This window comes from Equus przewalskii, chromosome 16 (assembly GCF_037783145.1).
Source record: "Equus przewalskii isolate Varuska chromosome 16, EquPr2, whole genome shotgun sequence".
Taxonomy (NCBI): domain Eukaryota; kingdom Metazoa; phylum Chordata; class Mammalia; order Perissodactyla; family Equidae; genus Equus; species Equus przewalskii.
In genome coordinates this window covers 78,333,921-78,352,844 of record NC_091846.1, presented here as the reverse complement: position 1 = coordinate 78,352,844, position 18,924 = coordinate 78,333,921, and the positions used below count along the sequence as shown (strand labels likewise).

The following is an 18,924-nucleotide window of genomic DNA, read 5'->3' as shown; positions in this document are numbered from 1 at the left end:
TTTAAGATTATTAAGCCAAAAGGATCTAATTGTTATGATTTTTCTTCTAAATTGAGTTAACACAACTATTATTAGCACATAAACAATGGAAACAATATATTACAGTTTTGATGAAAATTATTAAATATAAAATGGAAAATTTTATTTGGAAATGTGTAGCTTAATAAGATATATAGGGGTTTTTTTAATTAGTTCATTTAACTATGAATGACTATCACTTACTGCTAGAAAAAGATATAGTCCAGCATCAGTTCCGTTTCTATCTTGGGGGATGCAAACACTGAGAAACCTTGTTCATAAAAATAAGCACATGGAAATGGAAGTTTTGTTATGACATAACTTGATTCTTTGAAGCTGAGTTACATAGCCAAAGTCCAGATATAATCTATCAAAACAAAAAGAATTTTAAATCACCAGTTAACAGCTTGATTATGATCTCCTTCCATTTCTGTGAAAGCTAAGCAATAGAAACCACTGAGCGGCAAAATTCAGTCATTCGAGGCATTCACGTCTCCACACCATGGATATTTCTAAGTGTCCCTTTGTTACCCGGCCCGGAAGATTTCCATCTTGCAGCATTGCATCTCAGGAAGACAACACATGGGTGAACGGGCTGCCCTTTTATGTGAACTGGGAGAAGGGCCATTGTGAAAGGGGAGGTGGGACAGCTGAACCAGCTTGATGCCTTCCTTGATGTCAGGCACCTTCTCAGGCTAGTCAGTGTTAGGTAAGTGCAAATGTACATTGAGAATCTGGAAATGGATTCCCTTAAAACTAGCCCATGCCTTAAAAATCTTCATGCGCACGTGCATGAGTGCATGTAGCTAGCCAGTTCAAAGAACACTGTACCTAAAACAACAGACCTGTTTGGAAAACTGTAACATCAAAGAGTCAGGACTTTATAGTAAGTAGTGCTTGACTCTGTAACATACATGCCGACCTTGGACAAGTCACTTGACCCCTCGGGGTCTAGGCCCTTATCCCAGATTTAAGTCTAATATGTTTACCCTTTCTCACAAAATGGATAATAAACCAATTCAACAGTATTGGACCTTGACTCTGTGCCAGATCATGAGATAAGCACTGTGAAAGCAAAGAAGGATGAGACAAGGTTCCTGCCTCACTAAGGGCACGGAAGAATTGCACACATCATGGCAACTGCAGCCACACGGATGTACACTCAGGATCACGGAAGCACAGAGGAAAGAAACAAAGTCTACAGCCATAGGGCAGGGCCAGAGGCTCAGCCAACACACAAGGTGACATCTGAGTGGGGCTGAAAGGGCGAAGAGGCAGATGGAACTGCCTTTTCAAAGGTGTGACATTTGAGAAGTCCATGGTGTTTTCCAGGATGGTGAGTAATCAAGGGCATCTGAGATCATAGGTGAAACTGCACTGGAAAAAAATACATCTGTGAGGTGATGGTACAAAAAGATGATCCTTCATAGTTTGCTAAAGAAGTTATGTGAATGGTAAGTGAGCACAGGAAAAAGTGTTTACTATCATTAGTAATCAGGGGAATGCAAATTTAAACCACAGATAACTCTACAAACCCCCAGAATGGTTAAGATGGAAAAGGCTGACCATATCAAGTGTTGGCAAGGATGGAGAACAACTGGAACCCCCATTGTGACTGGGGGGAGTGTAAAATGGTACACTTGGAAAACCAGCAGTTTCTTGCAAAGTTTAACATACCTAAGCCCCAAGCATTCCTCTCCTAGGTATTTACTCAAGAGAGATGAAAACGTGTACAAAAAGCCATGTACGAGAATATTCACAGCAGCTTTATTTAAAGTCACCAAAGCCTTCACAACCCAAAGGCAAGCTCTCCTCAGTGCATCCCCAGAAGTATTCAGAGAAGAACTCCGGCCTCAGATTACCAACAACTGCCCGGTTCACTTCCCAGAAATCCTGTCCTAAATTCTCCACAATAATAAACTCCAGGCTTTTCCAGCAAGAACTCCAATCAGGCAGAGGCATAGATGGTCCCAAAACCATTGTGATTTTCCTTTGAAATATGGCTTTTGTACCTAATATTTGATAAAGGGGAGGTCTGATGCTCTGAGAATTTGCTGCAAACTAAATCACGAAGCAATGTTAAGGTCAGACTTGAGAGACCCCCGCATTGTCCAGTTTCTTCCCCAGCTCTTCTCCAACGCCCACTCCACGCCAGGAACAACCAGCTCCACCCTCAACCCCAGCGACATGTCCACTAAGGCAGCTGCCTTCTCCCCAACTCCGAAAGTGTTTAGAGAGTCTAAATTCCCAAAACTGCATGAAAAGAAGAAGAGGCAGTTCTAGCAGGGCAAATAATTAAACAGGTTCAGTGTTACTGCAACAATTAAGGTCAAGAGTATAGAAAACTGCCACAGTTTATAATATCTGGGGGACACTTAAGTCCCCAGGATCCTAGTTCCCAGAGATTCTAATCGAGTAGGTCTGAAGTATAGCCCAGAAGTCTGGGGCGGGGGCAGGGGGGAGTTGGGGGGGTGTATTTGCTGGAAATTCCCCATCTGGCCAATTTACCACCAGGTTTGGAACCACTGACATGGTATAACTCAGTGTTTCTCAAATGCACACATGCATCAGCATCACATGCAGTAAGAGATTACTGGGCCCTGCCACAGACTTTAATCAGTAGGTCTGGGGTGGAACCCAAGAATCTGGATTTCTGACAAGGTCCCAGGAGATGCTGATGGTACTAGGACCATACTTAAGAGAACTAGCGGTATAAGTAGACTGAACTGTGAATCAAGATATGTTCTGTTTTTCCCCTATTGGGAAAACAGACTCCCAGCCACAGAGCAAAGGTCTCCCCAGGTCCCTACCATCAACAGCCTTATCACCCCGGCTGCAAAGAACCACTTCCTCTGAATACCTGTGGTTCCGTCTGCAGCCACCACCATGTAGCTGGACCTCCTGGTGCACATCTTATTTCCCCCTTAGACATAAGCTCCCCAAGTGCAGCGGCCCACAGGCATCTCCTCTTCAACCGTCAAGCAGTCAGCAAATGTGAGTAAATGACCTGCCCACTTAGGTCACTGAATTCGCTGATCACAGAGTACTGAGAGAACCTTAGTGTCGAACGGGTCAGAGAGCATTTGAGGAAGTGCTGTTATTTTCCAGATGAAGAAGCAAGGACTCAGGAGAAAGGAACCTGCCCAAAGTCACACTGCCTGAGTCCTTCACCAACCTACTCTGTGCTCCAGGAGGCTGACCTTGGAGGCCTGCTTCCAACAGGCTCCCGGCTCTCTTGCTTCTGGCGGGATTCAGCCAATCAGCAGGACCCAGGCCAGCAGCCACTGCTGAGCAGCTGCCCAATGTCAGGGCTGTGCTGGAGTGGCTCACAGGAGCCGTGCGCTTCCCACTCCAACTCTGCATTCAGTAACCACCCATTGGTAGCTTGGCATTGGCCACAGTCAAGTACTTCCACCACAGAAATCGGCAAACGCTATAAATCAGGGCTCCTCACCACTGAAAACCATTGTTAAGCCTTTACAAACACACCCCTGGAGGTTCCCCGACTGAAGACCATAGGTCCTGTCGGCCGCCTTCTCCTGCGGCTCCAGGAACCCGCTTCCCCAACTCTTCCCTTCAGGCCTAGGGGCAGCAATGGCTTCCCCGGGTGCTTCCACATCTCTTATGGGTTGTCCTTACCCCTGCCCCTGCTTTGTAAATAGCCTCTTCACTAAACTCTCTTCAACCACTTCTGTTTGGTGTGCCATCTGTTTTCTGCTGGGACCCTAACCCAGTGAGCTTCCTGGTGGCACAGTTCAAAGTAGAACAGAGTGTCACAGCAAAAGATGGGAAATAATGTAGAGAAAGGATTAAACCAATTATAGTACTTTCACAAAACAGACCACTCACCACACAGCCTCTAAAAAAGAGGCAGCCTTATATTCTGGTATGTTATAATCTCCTAGTTACAATAACTGGCGAAAAGGAACCCTGGGAACAGTATGCGTAACATGCTACCTTTGGTGTTAAAAAAAAACAAAAACGAGGGAAGAAGAAAATGTGCACGGGTGTTTAGAGATGCGCGGAGTACCTCTGGAGGCAGAAGCAGACACGTTTAGCAGGGCTGCCTCCAGGGAAGGGAAGCAGGCCCAGTGAACAGCAGGAAGGGTACTTGCTCTGCACGCCATGCTTTTCTGTACCCTTTGAATTTTGTACCTCATGCAAGTGTCATCAAATCAATCCATTTCTTAGAAAAAGAGGAACACTCCCACCTAGTGCTCTGCTCAGACCGAGGCGCCCGCCCCACTGCAAACAGTCCTTGGAGCGCCCACCTGCCAGGGTGCTGGGGTCCTCATAGGCACCACATCCAGCACTCCGGGCCGAGCTGCAAGACTATCTTTAAAATCCCAAGTTCACCTTCTGAAAGTCTAATTAGCACTTAATGGTTCATCTAATTTTTAATTACCTGGTCGCCATGGCTTTATTCTGATGAGACTGCAGCTGCCTCCTGCTCGGGGACTGTGCTCTTCCCCAGCCCTCTACGCTTGTTCTACAGTCCCCAAGCTCCAGTGGGGGAAAGAATAGGTTGAGAGGGTCGCTCGGCAGTCCGCTGGGCAGCCCTACCTCTGAACACACTGGAAAGAAAATGAAGCACCCAGCAGAAATTTCAAAGACCTGGCTGCTAAACACCAGAGGGGTGAATTATCTCCCAAAAATGTGTAGCCTAGGATTACAAGTAGTTTACCAAAAAAATGTAAGCCTTTAATAAAGCATAGTTTTCCTTTGCTTTCTTTCTTCAACATATCCCAAAGCCCAACCCCTGTATGGATGCTACAGTCATCTGGGGAAAAAGAAAATGTCTCCCCCAGCATGGAACTAGCCAAATTATAAAGGGCAGCGAGAAATACGAATGTAGAAAAGCTCCAGTTCCAAAACTAAATTCAGATATCCAAAACATGTGGTGCATCAAGGGAGGACTAGCAAGACAGCATGACTCAAATTAACTCGTGTGTCCCCTGAGGCTCGGTTCCCACAAACTCCAAAGGCACATTTTGAGTCCTTCAGAGATGGTGGCAACTGTCCCAAATGCATGCCAATGCCAAAAATGGATCTTAAAACATGTGAGCATAAAACATTCATGAGATAACCTAGAATAAATCTCTCCACTGAAGTTGTATTTTTTTCCCCTAATAATGTTTGATCAAAACAGGTGGGTGTGTATTAATCATCAAATGGGAGCGATCTAGAAAACAGCACATGCCCTGTCTGGCTGTGATCCAGATGCTAGGGAAGCAGAGGTGCCAGGCATGGGCTGTCCTTAATGTCTCGTTACATTCCTTAAGCAGACACCATTTCTTTTGCCTTTGAAGGATTTTTTTTTTTTTTTTTTTTTTTTTTTTGCTGAGGAAGATTCACCTTGAGCTAACATCTGTTGCCAATCTTCCTCTTTTTGCTTGAGGAAGCTTCACCCTGAGCTAACACCTGTGCCCATCTTCCTCTGTTTTGTATGTGGGTCACTGCCACAGCATGTCCACCAAGGAGTGGTGTAGGTCCCCATCCGGGAATTGAACCCAGGCCACTGAAGCAGAGCACACTGACCTTAACACTAGGCCATGGGGCCAGCCCCTGAAGGATCTTGACACAAGACAAGAGTACAAATTCATAAGGTGACAAATTGGGCCTTGTGGTCAGAGATTTTTCGTATCTAAAGTTTTCACCCGTATATAGGGAATAACCATCTTTTCTCTCTCATTCTCATGCTTGCGACCTAATGGAAACAACCCATCAATTATGGCACAGCATTTTGGAAATCTGAGCCACTGCTTACTTTCTTCTTAAGCTCCATTTCTATATTGTCTGTGATCCTCTGACATCCATTTCCTCTCCTACTGAACACACTTCAGAATGGCCATATCTTTCCCTGTTGTCCATCAGCAGGAAGCCTGTGGAGAAGGCTCGCGGTCTCTGACGGAAAGGTGCTAATCCGGAGCAGGAACTGGCTGTGCCTCCTTGTAGGATCAATGCAGCAAGTGGGGCCAAGAACCTCCCAGAAGAGAAGGAATCCCATCCCCCGGGGACCACACATCTGATCTCTGAATGGGACACTGGTGGCAGCCTGGCCTCACAGGCCTACTCTTGGTCCCACGGACAACCCGACGGCCTATCCTTGACCAAGACCCCTCAGGCTAGGACGTCCACCCCGTCTTTGCAGCACGGAGGGTGCCCCCGTTTCAGGGCGTTCTCAGGCGCCGGCCTGCCAGTGCCCACCTGTTTCGCCTCGGCAGTTCAGGCTTGCTCCTGAAGCCCCTTCCCACACACGGGGAAACTGAAGGCGGAGGGAGCCGCAGGGCAGCGCTCTGCCGTGTGCCTGGCCCACCCAGCTCAAGAATCTGCCTTTTGTTTTTAAACTGCCTGAGAAGCTGCATTTAAGGCAAGTTAAAGCCTCAGAGCCAGAAGACCAGACACTGACCACCTAGGAAAAAATTCTATTTTAATCCACACGATAGCGTGCGGCAGGCTTAAAGGCACGCAGAGAGGGCTGCCTGATTTTGGAGAGAGGCTCGGAAGCAAAAGGGAGCTTTCATCAGAGGAAGAAACCTGAATAAGAGGGGAGGAAACAGCTGAGCACATTCACTGGCAAGCCCGCCTCTCTATAAATAGCAGCTGAGACCCTCCCTAGAGGGAAAGGAAGAGAGGAGGAGACCACGGCGGCGCGGAATTCTTGAGCTGTAAAGGCCTCTTGCAGCCAGTGGGCACCTTCATGTTAACTGTGAGTAATGAAAAGATCATTATTTCCCGAAACTCTGAAGTATCAGCAGGGTGTGGGCTCAAATAAATAGGGTCATAGCTGCGAATAACGTGTAGCAGCCTGTGGTTGGGAAATATGTTGTCGAAAACCACTCAGAAAGCCTGACCTTCATCAAAGAGATAGCTGCCAACGTATACTCAGGAATTCTATTTCTTCCATAGTACTATAAGTGGAACATTGCGCTGCATATTTATAATTTGCCTGTCACATCACTCCTCTGCTCAAAACCCTTAAAAGCTCCCCATTTTATGCAGAGTAGAAGCCTAAGTCTCTTAAGACAATGAAAAGACAAGCCACAGCCTAGGAGAAAGTATTTGCAAAACACACAGCCAGTCAAGGACTTGTATGCAAAACATACAAAGGATTCCTAACATTCAACAGTAAGAAAACTGACAAGCCAATTTAAAAATGGGTGACAGACCTGAACAGACCCCTCACCCAAGAGGAGGTACAGATGGCAAATAAGCACAGGAAAAGATGCCCCACAGCATCTGTCATCAGGGAAGTCCAAACTAAAACAATGAAATGCCACTGCACACCTACCGGAATGACAAACCCAACACTGACAACGCCAAATGCTGGCGAGGATGGGGAGCAGCAGGAACTCACTCCCTGCTTGTGGGGGTGCAGGATGGTGCAGCCACTGTGCAAGACAGTTTGGGTGTTTCTTACAAAACTAAATATCCTCTTACTATGGGGTCCAGCAATCTTGCTTCTTGGGTAAATCTGCTTTACCCAAATGAGTTGAAAACTTATGTCCACGCAAAAACCTGCACATGGATGTTTACAGTAGCTTTTTTTAAAAGATTGGCACCTGAGCTAACATCTGTCGCCAATCTTCTTTTTTTTCTTCTTCTTCTTCTTCTCCCCAAAGCCCCCCCAGTACATAGTTGTATATTCTAGTTGTGAGTGCCTCTGGTTGTGACATTGGGACACCACCTCAGCATGGCCTGATGAGTGGTGACATGTCTGCATCCAGGATCTGAACCTGCAAAACCCCGGGCTGCCGAAGCAGAGCGCTCGAACTTAACCAGTTGGCCACAGGGCCTGCCCCTATAGTGGCTTTATTCATAACTGCCAACACCTGGAAGTAATCAAGATGTCCTTCAGTAGGCGAATGCATAAATAGACTGTGGAACATCCAGGCCATGTAATATCATTCAGTGCTGAAAAGAAATGAGTGATCAAGCCATGAAAAGACATGGAGGAACCTTAAATGCATATTACTAAGTAAGAGAAGCCAATCTGAAAAGGCTACACACTGTGAGATTCCACTGTATGACATTCTGGAAAAGGCAAAACTATGGAAACGGTAAAAAGACCCGTGGCTGCTGTTGGTTAGGGCAGGGAGGGATGAACAGGTGGGGCACAGAGGATTTTTAGGGCAGTGTAACTATCCTGTATGATGCCATAAGGGTGGACACATGTCATTATACATTGTCTAAACCCACAGAATGTACAACACAGAGTGAACCCTGATGTACACTATAGACTTTGTAACAAGCGCACCACACTAATGCAAGATAATAGAGGAAAGTGGCAGGGGAGAGGACGTAGAGGGGGTACATGGGAATTCTCTGTACTTCCTACTCAATTTTTCTGAAAACCTAAAACTTCTCTAAAAAACAAAGTCTACTAACTTTTTTTTTCAGTCTAAGTCCTTACTAGGGCTGAGCAGGCCCCACCCAGTCTACTCCCTTGTCCGCTCCTTGACTTCCTCAGCCACCTCCTAGAATTTCCCAACTCACACTGGCCTCTGCTGTTCCCAAAACTTGCCAGGCAGGCTCCTACTTCAGGACCTTTGCACAAGCCCTTCCCTCTGCCTGAAATCCTCTTTTCTTGGCTATTCACACTATGCCTTCGCTCATATCCATCAAGGCTTTGTTCAAATGTCACTTCTCAGCAACGCCCACCCTAACTACCGGTGGCTTGGGTACAACTTCGCCCTAATTGCTGACACTCCCCTGCCCCCACCCCCTGCTCTGGTCTTCTCCATAGCACTTGCCACTGTCTCACATACTGTGCAATCTCCTTGTGCACTATGCATGGTGACAGAACATCCCCCTGCTCTATGAAATTACGCCCCACCTGCACAGTATTTGGCCTCTTTGGATGAATGCTACATCTCAACACCTGGCATAGACAGGCGCTTAAGATATTATTTGTTCAGTGAATTAATGAATGAATTAAGGACCTGTGCCTGTGACACTGATTAAGTACCAAGAATCACCTGATTACAGCTATGGACAGTGAAGGTGAGTAATGCTGACAAAGCACCTAGAACCAAAAAGTAAGATAATTGGTCTAACACGAGATGGAGTATTTGAGACGGGAACTGTCCTAAAAAAAACTTGGAAATATAATCACCAGGGGCAAATGATAGAGAGAAATGAAAGACGCTCATGGGTTTTACCATAAACCTTAGCCCCCTTCTGTCGTGACTGACGGGTGTGTGCTGTCCCACCGGCTCTGCCCAGCTGCCACCCGGTCGCCCTCGCCAGCACTGCCCACGGCCAGTGTCCAGGCTCCTTCTCTCCGTGTGCCTCGGGGCGTCGGTTAGCCGGTGCTGCCGAGAGCCAGCACTCTCATTTCAGCTCTCGTGTCTCTATCACAAGGGAAAATCGCTGGCACCAAGCTGGGTTCCCCTGACCACCTGGCCTGCTCCCTCGGCCTCTTCAGGCCCGTGGCGCCGGCACTTGACGCAGCGCCACAGCCTGCATGTTTAGCAGGGTTGCCTTACACTCATTTGCTAAGTTTCACAGGGTGGCCATACAAGCTGATGAAGACCTCGTGTGCTTCTGCCATTTCCAAGATGAGACAGGGACAGACAGAGAGGACCCCGGAGGAGGACGAGAGGGCAGGGGACGAGCACGCACAACTCGAACATCGCAGCTGGATCAGGGTTTCATGGCGGCACAGTCGCCTAACTGGTCTCCTGACAGCCTCAGGGAGAGGGCATGGCACTCCGCAACGTCCTCATCCCCCTTCAGCCCGTCTTCCCTCTGTTGTTCAGTCAGCGTCTCCATCCCCGTGTCCTCAGGGTCGCTGGTTCCGTCCTCTGTCATCTCCACTCGACTCCTGGGCCCACCCAGTGAGTGTTACTTCAGCTGTTCTATTGCTCAGTTCTGTAATCTCCATTTGTTTCTTTTTGATAAGCCCCGTTCCTTTGCTGACACTTCCTATTTTTTCTTTTGTTTTTTGAGAATTTGCAATTGTTTTGGAAGCTTTTTTACGGCAGCTGCCTGAAAACCCTTGCTGGTGATTCCAACATCCTTCACCGGAAGGAGAAATGGTTGCTGAAGTCACCTCAGCGACAACATCCAGAAAAGGAGCTTCCTGTGACCAGACCTTCACATGTCCCCTGCCAAACCGAGCGGAGAGCCGCAGGTGTCAGCAGTGTTGCCATCCCTACCTTCAAAGCCGCTCATCGTGAAATGAATCCAAGGGGGACATTACACCCCGACACTCAGACATTCGAGACGAGACCAAAATCTCCGAGGTGCTCAGACGGACAACTGTTTAACCCCAAACAACACTCGCTGGACGTGAACGAGCACATGTGAAAACACGTCGGGAATGAAAGAAAAAGACCCAGAGACAGAGCTCCCTGAAGCCATCGAAAGGAGCAGTTTCCCACTCTCCTTTATCAGAGAGAAAACAGCTGAAGGTCAACTCTTAGCGCCGTTTTCCTGAGAGTTGATAAGCATCATAATGTCCTGAAAACATCAGTCCCCTGAAAACTTGCTATGAATTGGTCACCCCAACACCCCAGCCCTCGGCAGGCTCCCCGCCACTGGTGTTGAGTCAACCTCTCTCACCCCACACTCTTTCCAGCACTGTCCCCTCCCCCCCAGCCCCTCTCTCTGTGCTGAGCCCGCCCTCACCCTCTCTACCTTCCTGAGGTCTCCAGTGACCAGGGTGGCCACTGAGCCGGGCTGGCCCAGGCCAGTCCAGTGCATGCCTGTTGTCCGAGAACAATTAAGAACAGTGCCCACTTTTCCCCCAAAGGCGTCCCAAGCTTTCCGGTCCTGCGAAGCCCACTCTCTTGACCTGCGCAGCACGCTGGCCACGCTCCTCCACCAACTCCCGGTCAGCACGCTCTCCTGACTTAGCGGCCCTGCTGCCCTTGCCTTAACCCCCTCTGGCCCCTCAGCCCTGCCTGGCTGTGGGCTTCCGAGTTCCCGAATTCTCACTCTGGACTTCCCCCTAAGACGGCTCTCCACTCCCACACTTCAGGTCACAGCTCTGGGGTGACTCCCAAATTTAAAGTCCAGCCCAGGGGGCGTCTCTGAGCCAATTCCACACACTCAGCCCTGAGTCCACTCACGATCTTCTTGTACCAAACGCAGACCACACCCCAGGCGCCCTCCCCCACAGGTGGCACCACCACCCACCCCGTTGTGTAGCCAGAAACCAAGGAGCTACTCTGAACCCCTTCCCCACCCAGCCCATGAAGCCCTGCTTCTTCCCTCCCTTGCTCCCTCCCAATTCCACCCTCGTGCTCAGCAGCCCTGCCTCCATCCCACCCCCTCCCAACAGCTCCCACTGGACCACTCCGAGAGCTTAGTGCCATCCTCTCCTCATCCATGCTGGGCCCCTCCAGTCTGCTTCCCTCACTGGGGCTGGAGTATTGTTTACAAAATACACAACTGACCATGTCACTCTTCCCTTTTAACACCAAAACCTTGAAAACCAAACGTCCCTTGAGACCCTGTGCCGCCGGGCCCGTGTCCACTTCTCCAGATGTCCGTGCTGTTGCCCTCAGTCTCAGCACTGCAGCCTTTTTCCCGTTCCTCCCTCCACTTACGCCTCCTCACATCAGAGCCAACTGGAGTACCACTTCCAGAGGAGAGCCTTCCCGAAGCCAGGGCCCGCCCCCATCTGCCAAGCGTAAACCAGGGTCCTGTGCTACACGCTTTTAGAAACCCGCTCCCTGCCTTCCGAGCACGTACCTCAATTTGTAAAACAATAAATTCATATCATTTCTTTTTTTCTGAAGATTGGCGCCTGACCTAACATCTATTGCCAATCTTCTTTTTTCTCTTCTTCTTCTCCCCAAAGCCCCCCAGTACATAGTTGTATATTTTAGTTGTGGGTCTTTCTAGTTGTGGCATGTGGGACACCGCCTCAGCGTGGCATGATGAGCGGTGCCACGTCCGCGCCCAGGATGCAAACTGGCGAAACCCTGGGCCACCGAAGCAGAGCGCACAAACTTAACCACTCGGCCACAGAGCCGGCCTCTCATATAATTTCTTTAACACTATTCTCTCCCAACAGAGAGTAGGTGCATCTATTTTTGCTAATCATTACATCTCCAGCACCTAGGACAATTCTTGAACCACAGCAGAAACCTAATAAAGATTTGATGAGAAAATAAACAGATAAATAAAGGAGCTCTCTGGCAACAAATATAAGTATCCAATTTACCTTTATACACTTAAATTCTTTTCACATTTTCTGGATTCACAATTAGGTTCAACAGTAGGGACTGGCAGTAAAATGGATTAAAGCTGCATTACACACAACAAAAACCCAATCAGACCAGGCGAATACGGTCCTATGCAGACTGAGATATGACTCACGGACAATAAGCTGCTTGTGTTTAAAGGGAACGCCTGTGAAACCATCACCAGAATCAAGATGATGAACACACCATCGCCCCAGAGGTCTCCTGTGACCCCAGGAGTGCCCCAGAGCAAGTGCGGATCCACCTCTGTCACTACAGACCACACTGCATTTCCTAGAATTTTATCCCAGTGGGATCTCACAGTATGCACTTTTCTGTGCAGCTTCTTTACAAGGCAGTTTTCGCCCGTCATATAGAGTGCCCCTTTCATTGCTTTGTTTATCATTCACCAGCGGAAAAACGTCTAGGTGGTGTCCAGTTTGTGGCTATTAAAAATAAAGATCTAGGAACCCTTGTGCACAAGACTTGGGATGGACACACCATTTCCATTTCTGGGGCACACACCTAGAAATGGAACGGCTAAATCACTTGGTGGATGTACAGTTGATACTTTGAGAAACTGACAAACTTTTCTGAAGTGGTCGTACAGTTTCACATTCCCACCAGCAGTCGGTGGAAACCCAGTTCCTCCACATCCTCCCAACGCTTGGTATGATCAGTCTGTTCAATTTCAGCCATTCTAATAGGTGTGCAGTGGGATCTCCTTGTGGTTTTTTTTTTTTTTTTTGAGGAAGATTAGCCCTGAGCTACCTGCTGCCAATCCTCCTCTTTTTTGCTGAGGAAGACAGGCCCTGAGCTAACATCCATGCCCATCTTCCTCTACTTTATATGTGGGACGCCTACCACAGCATGGCGTACCAAGCAGTGCCATGTCCGCATCTGGGATCCGAACTGGTGAACCCCAGGCTGCCGAGAAGTGGAACGTGTGAACTTAAACACTGCGCCACCTGGCCGGCCCCCATCCTTGGGGTTTTAATTTACATTTCTCTAATGAATAATAATGCTTAGCATCTTCTCATGTGCTTATTTGTCATATGTATATCTTCTTTGGTGAAGTGTCTGCTCAAACCATTTGTCCATTTTTTTTTTTTTTGAGGAAGATTAGCCCTGAGCTAACTGCTGCCAATCCTCCTCTTTTTTGCTGAGGAAGACTGACCCTGAGCTAACATCCATGCCCATCTTCCTCTACTTTATATGTGGGACGCCTACCACAGCATGGCGTGCCAAGCAGTGCCATGTCCGCACCCGGGATCCAAACCTGCGAACCCTGGGCCGCCGAAGGGGAATGTGTGAACTTAACTGCTGCACCACCGGGCCGGCCCCTGTCCATTTTTTTAAATTGGGTTATTTCCTTATTGTTGAGTTTGAGAGTTCCTTATATGTTCTGGATACAAGTCCTTAACTGTTTGGTAGAATTCACCAGTGAGAGTGAGGCCACCTGGCCTGGAATTTTCTTTGTGAGAAGCTTTTTTGTTTTTTGGTAGGGAAAGAAGCGCCCTGAGCTAACATCTGTTGCCAATCCTCCTCTTTTCCTTTTTTTTTGTTTTTCTCCTCAAAGCCCTGGTGCATGGTTGTATATCCTAGTTGTAAGTCCTTCTAGTTCTTCTGTGTGAGCCACTGCCACAGCATGGCAACCGAGGGACGGGTGGTGTGGTTCCACGAGTGGGAAACGAGCCCGGGCCACCGAGGCAGAGCGCACGGAACTTTAACCACAGGGCCATCGGGGCTGGCCCAGCAGCAGCTTTTTAACTACAAGTTTAAATCCTCTAATAGACTTGAGCTATGAAGGTTATCCATTTCTTCTCGAGCGAGCTCTCGTAGTCTGTGTCTTCCATGGAAACTGTACGTTTCCTCTAAGTTGTAGTGATCGGGATAAGAATGTTCGTAGTAGCCCATTATCATCGTTTACTCTATGGAGCATCTGTCGTGATTCTTCTTATTGGTCATTTGTCCTTTTTTCCTGATGAAGCTGATAAGAAGTGTATCGACTTTACTGATTTTCTCAAAGAACTAGCTTTTGGTTTTGTTGATTTTCTCTAGTAATTTTCTGTTTTCTGTTTCACAGATTCTGTTCTTTATTATTCTCTCTTGTCTAAGACATGCTTTGGGTTTAATTTGTCCTGATTTTTCCTCGCTTCTTAAGGTGGCGGCTCTATTAGACAAGAAAGGCCCTCACTGTGCGGGGAGGGTACCCTCTCAGTCCCAGAGGGTCAGTGTAACAATTCACAAACGGTGTGCTCGAGACCCACAGCCACTGCTCTTCACGTGCAGAACTGACCTTGGGCTACCGACACGGTGTTCCTGGGACCCTCCAAGAAAATGAGTTTTGTCGGAGGCACAGTAAATGCACTCTCAGTCTTCTCCACTGTCATCACTTGATAAAGGCCGCAAGACACTCCATTCCAGTCTCTTGTCACTTCAAAGTATGGCTTCTGTGGTACTTTCTGCAAGTTTAACCTTTGCCACAAGTCTGTCAAGAATTTGACCACATTCTATTTATAGAGCTTGTTTTCAAAAGAAACAAAAATGCATTAACAAATAGGAGAACTGTGGCCAGAAAATTTCCTGTCTCCATGAGAAGAAATCTCTGACCAGCACCAGCGTTTTATGAGACTCGTTGTGCAAACACAGGTCTTGAGGCAAACAAGGCAATTTCTCCAGCACCACGGCAAGACCACGACAAGATTACTCGAGGAATAAAGGCCTGGAATGTGATCCCATACGTCCTGACGGCCTCTCCTCCTGGAGAGCCAACAGCAGAGGCGACTGGCACCAGGATGATCCCTCTGAAACTCCTGGTTTTCTGTCAAAATCCCTTCACAGCTTCCTTAACATGCATGACAAAGTCATAATGTTTTGGCATGTGTTCAGAAAGCAATAGGCTTTTTCAGAAAAGCTATATTCCTGACCAGAGACTTCCGAACAAATTTGCTAACTGCAGATGGAGACTTCAGAGTCTGCCGTGAACTTTAACTGTTCTAAGGACAGGATGCAGGTGGAAAAGCATCTTTCTGGCACAGGAACTTGGCAGTGAGACACTCCAAATTGAGGGCGAAAGGCCACTGCAGGCCAGGGTATTTACAAGGAATGCGAAACTAGCCCGTTTTAAAGAAGGCCTCGCTAACAGAAATCGTACTGTCAGAACGAGACTTCATTGCAAGAAACCATGCAAATTCAAAGCAAACTTGCAACCGTGCAGCCCCACTTCAGACTAGAGCAGCTGAACATAAACCGGAGGGGGCCGCGGCACTTGTTTTGGTTCTGAATTACACACACCTTCTTTAGAGCAGAGACGGGAATATCATCGGCCCCTTTAGAAAAAGCTGCTCCAAGTGTAATAAGCATCAAGTTACATACAGTCCCATTCCGCTCGCCAGTCTTGTACCTGTTATCTGTCGCTCCAGGCAGGCTGTGTAACAAAGCGCCAGGAAACCTCACTGGAGGCTGGAGGAAGCACCGTTCTTCTCCAGGGGGCCACGGGCCAGCCGGGCAGTCCTCTGGTCTGGACTGGGCTTGCTCAGGCAGCGGTGGTCCACTCTGGCTGGCGGCTCTGCTGATCCTGGTGGGGCTCTCTCCGATGTCTGGGGTTGGCGGGCTGTAGGCAGATCCAGGAGGCCTCGGTGGGGATAACTGAGCTCTCTGCCATGGGGTCTCACATCCCTCAGTATCCAGACCCTGGGTTTGTCCTCGGGGTGGAGAGAGGGTCTGACAGAATTCAGAATCATAGATGGCCTCTTGAGACCCAGACCAGGAACTAGCACCTGTCACTTCTGCCTCTTCCCATTGACCAAAATGAACTGAGGCCCGCTCAGATTCAAGAAGTGAGAAGACAGGCTCCACTTCTTGATGGGAGGAGCTGCAATGTCACTCCACAAGGGGCATGGCTACAGGGAGGAGTGGAGAATTGGGGCCACTTCTGTAATCTACCACAACCCTCCTCTAATTTGCTTTGTGCCCTAGGAGGCTGACCTCTATGGAGGCTCACCACTATGCATCATTGCCCCAGAGCCCTCCCCCAGCACAGTCCTGGAGACACCATTCATTTAAACTAGAGTGTGAATGATTCTCCCTAGACTGTGCAGTGCACAACTTACACAACCATATGCAACTGCCCTCAGTTAACTCATCTGTAAAATGACATGTTTGGGCTGGATGATCTCTTGAGAATTCCTTCACGTGAGAATTCACAGATGCTTTACACTTAAGACCCCATGGTTTCCTTTATGATCTGCCTGAAATTGTGGCACAGAACACATGCATGTGTGTGTGTTTCTGCGTGTATGATGTGTACACTAGCATGCACATAGCAGGAACCCAGTAAACACTGATTAGATTTAAATAATTTAAACAAGTGTGTTAGAAACATACTTTCACACGTCCCATGTAATGGTCACACCCTTTCTCTGAGGCGTTTAGACCACAGCACACCCAGTGTTATCCTGCAAAAGCCAGGCTAAGAGCTGCCAACCTGGCTCAGAAAACTTTAAAACTTCATAGCTAAAGTGAGAAATACAGGAAACTTCAGGAAATAAACTCCCCTAACCTCGCTTGTAGGACTGACGAAGGAGGGAAATGTCAGAAGTCGTACACGGGGGACACGGGGCCCAGGGACGGCCCCACACTGGCCCTCTGCAGCCAGGCTGTCCGGGCTCTCACTGCCCATCTGTGGCTCCTGGCCCTTCTCACGCGTGAAACTCTAGACGCGTGAAACCCGAGCCCCTCCGCCGGCTCTGAGCCGCAGCTGCGTGCGTCCAGCAGCTGCGAGGGACCCGGCCCAAGCAGAGGGCCTGGCGGCCAAAGTCAGTGGTCCCCCCAACCCAGACAAGGTGGTCTGTCAGGGTGGGAAGGGAGGGGCTGCCAGCCCCATAAAGTTGAAAAATCTGCCCCGTTGTGAGAATAAAGAAGTTTTCCTGGATGTGGGTGACCCTGAGGTTCACATCCAGGCTCAGAGCTTCCTTCGACACGGCATGGAAAGTTCTCAGGGTCGATGCATAAAATAACTGCCACGTAGTGAGGGCCTACTTTGCACCGCACAAAACCCCTCACAGTTACTCACTTACCCTCACAACGACCCTATCGCCCCACGAGGCCAGTCCCTCCAGGTAGGTATCGTTAATCTGGCTTTTAGGAGTAGGAAATGGAGACTCAGAGAAGTTAGGCAGGTTGCCTGAGGTCACACAGCAAGTGGATGACTCTGGAGCACATACTGGGACCACCACATCCTACAGTGGCTCTAGGAGGGACCAGTGGGGCTTAGGGACCTCTGCGCCTCCCAGTCCCTGGTGTTGCCGGGGCAGACCTGAGTGCCAGAGGGATGGTGCACCTCTGCCACCTTCCATGACAGGGACAGATCCATGGCGACTCCAGCTCCCCCGCCATTCCAATCCAAGGGCTAGAGATGGCCCTACCAAGAAAGCTTATTACAAACATATCCGCGTGTGTGTGTGTCTTAAATCTCAGCATAGATGGACACCCAGTAAACCAAGAGTCAGCAGGGCCCAGGAGCCCCAGAGCAACAGCTTAAATGACGTCCTTGGGGTGCCTGTCCAGCGGGGTGGAGGGGCATCACTCATACTCAGAGCTGCCTGCCCACACCTCCTGACGGCCCCCACCCTGCCCCCTCCCCTCTTGGACCCCCACTGATAGGCAGTCTGTGCCACGGGATCCCAGCCTGGAGTCCGTCCTGCCCGCATGGTCCCTCCCACGGTCTGGTTTCCTGATGGGGTCTGCAATCCCTGAGGGCAGCAACCAGCTCTGCGCCCCGACAGCGCAGGGGGGCCTCGGCAGGCCCTCAGCTCGCAGCAGTTGTCATCGCCTGAAAAGCCTCCGGCTCTGGCAGCAGGCAGACCTGGGCTGGAATCGTCTGCCTGGCATGATGAGCCGGGCACGAGCCTCTGGGCCTCAGTGTTTCCATCCGGGAGGTGGGGCGCCATGAGCCGACACCGGGGCAGCAGAGAAGCACACGCCTGCAGCCCAGGGCGCAGGTCTTGGTCTTTCGCCAGATGCACAATCAGGCTGGCAGTGCTTAGAGAAGCGAGAGGCCACCGGTGTCACTTCTAATAATAGAACGAGGCCGCGGGACAGCACCGACACCGATTCCTCCCAGAGCCCACAGACGCAGCCGCCCCGGGAAGGTCACCACGTGGTCCTGCCCCCAGCGCCCCACAAACCCAGGTCAGAAGTGAGTGCATGTGCGATGCCAACGTACACACCACGGCATTTCTAGCACGCCTCTCAGGAAATCACTCCAGGTGTTCCTGGTTTCAAGTGAATTGAGGCTTGCTTGCTTTGAACCAGCCAGCAAATGCAGTGACAGCTCCCCTCTAGTCTGGGCCTAAAACCCAAGATGAGAATCCCCCTGCTGCAGGGTTGCGAGAGAATTCACAGTCACGTGCTTCAAAAGCAGATGTTTATTATTACAAAATTAACTATTCTGAAACCTTAAGAAACTTCACTAGAAGCAACTTGATATAACCAATAATTCAGTTTGCAAAGTTTAAAGAAGGCTCCTTAAAAACACAGCCAGGGGCCAGCCGGCAGTGTAGTGGTTAAATTCACGCACTCGGCTTTGGCAGCGAGGGTTCGCAGGTTCGGATACCGGGCTCAGACCTGCACACCGCTCATCAAGCCATGCTGTGGGGGCATCCCACATATAAAATAGAGGAAGATGGGCACAGATGTTAGCTCCGGG

The 18,924-nt window shown here is 49.2% G+C and overlaps 1 protein-coding gene and 1 long non-coding RNA gene across 9 annotated transcripts in view; one reads left to right on the top strand and one right to left on the bottom strand.

The window, feature by feature from the left end:
* ARHGEF7 (Rho guanine nucleotide exchange factor 7) overlaps positions 1–18,924 on the bottom strand; it is a 155,699-nt gene that overhangs the window by 131,869 nt on the left and 4,906 nt on the right. For 2 of the 8 annotated variants that reach the window (XM_070579282.1, XM_070579286.1), the window contains exon 1: positions 15,619–16,032. The exons of the other annotated variants lie outside the window; for them this stretch is intronic. The gene's annotated coding sequence lies outside the window, so the exon portion shown is untranslated. Of the gene's footprint in view, positions 1–15,618; positions 16,033–18,924 lie in introns of those variants that run through there. 8 annotated transcript variants of the gene reach the window in all.
* Positions 6,489–12,175, top strand: LOC139076542 (uncharacterized). The gene is made up of 3 exons (XR_011528269.1): positions 6,489–6,727; positions 9,529–9,857; positions 9,970–12,175. It is a non-coding gene; the product is annotated as an uncharacterized lncRNA (long non-coding RNA).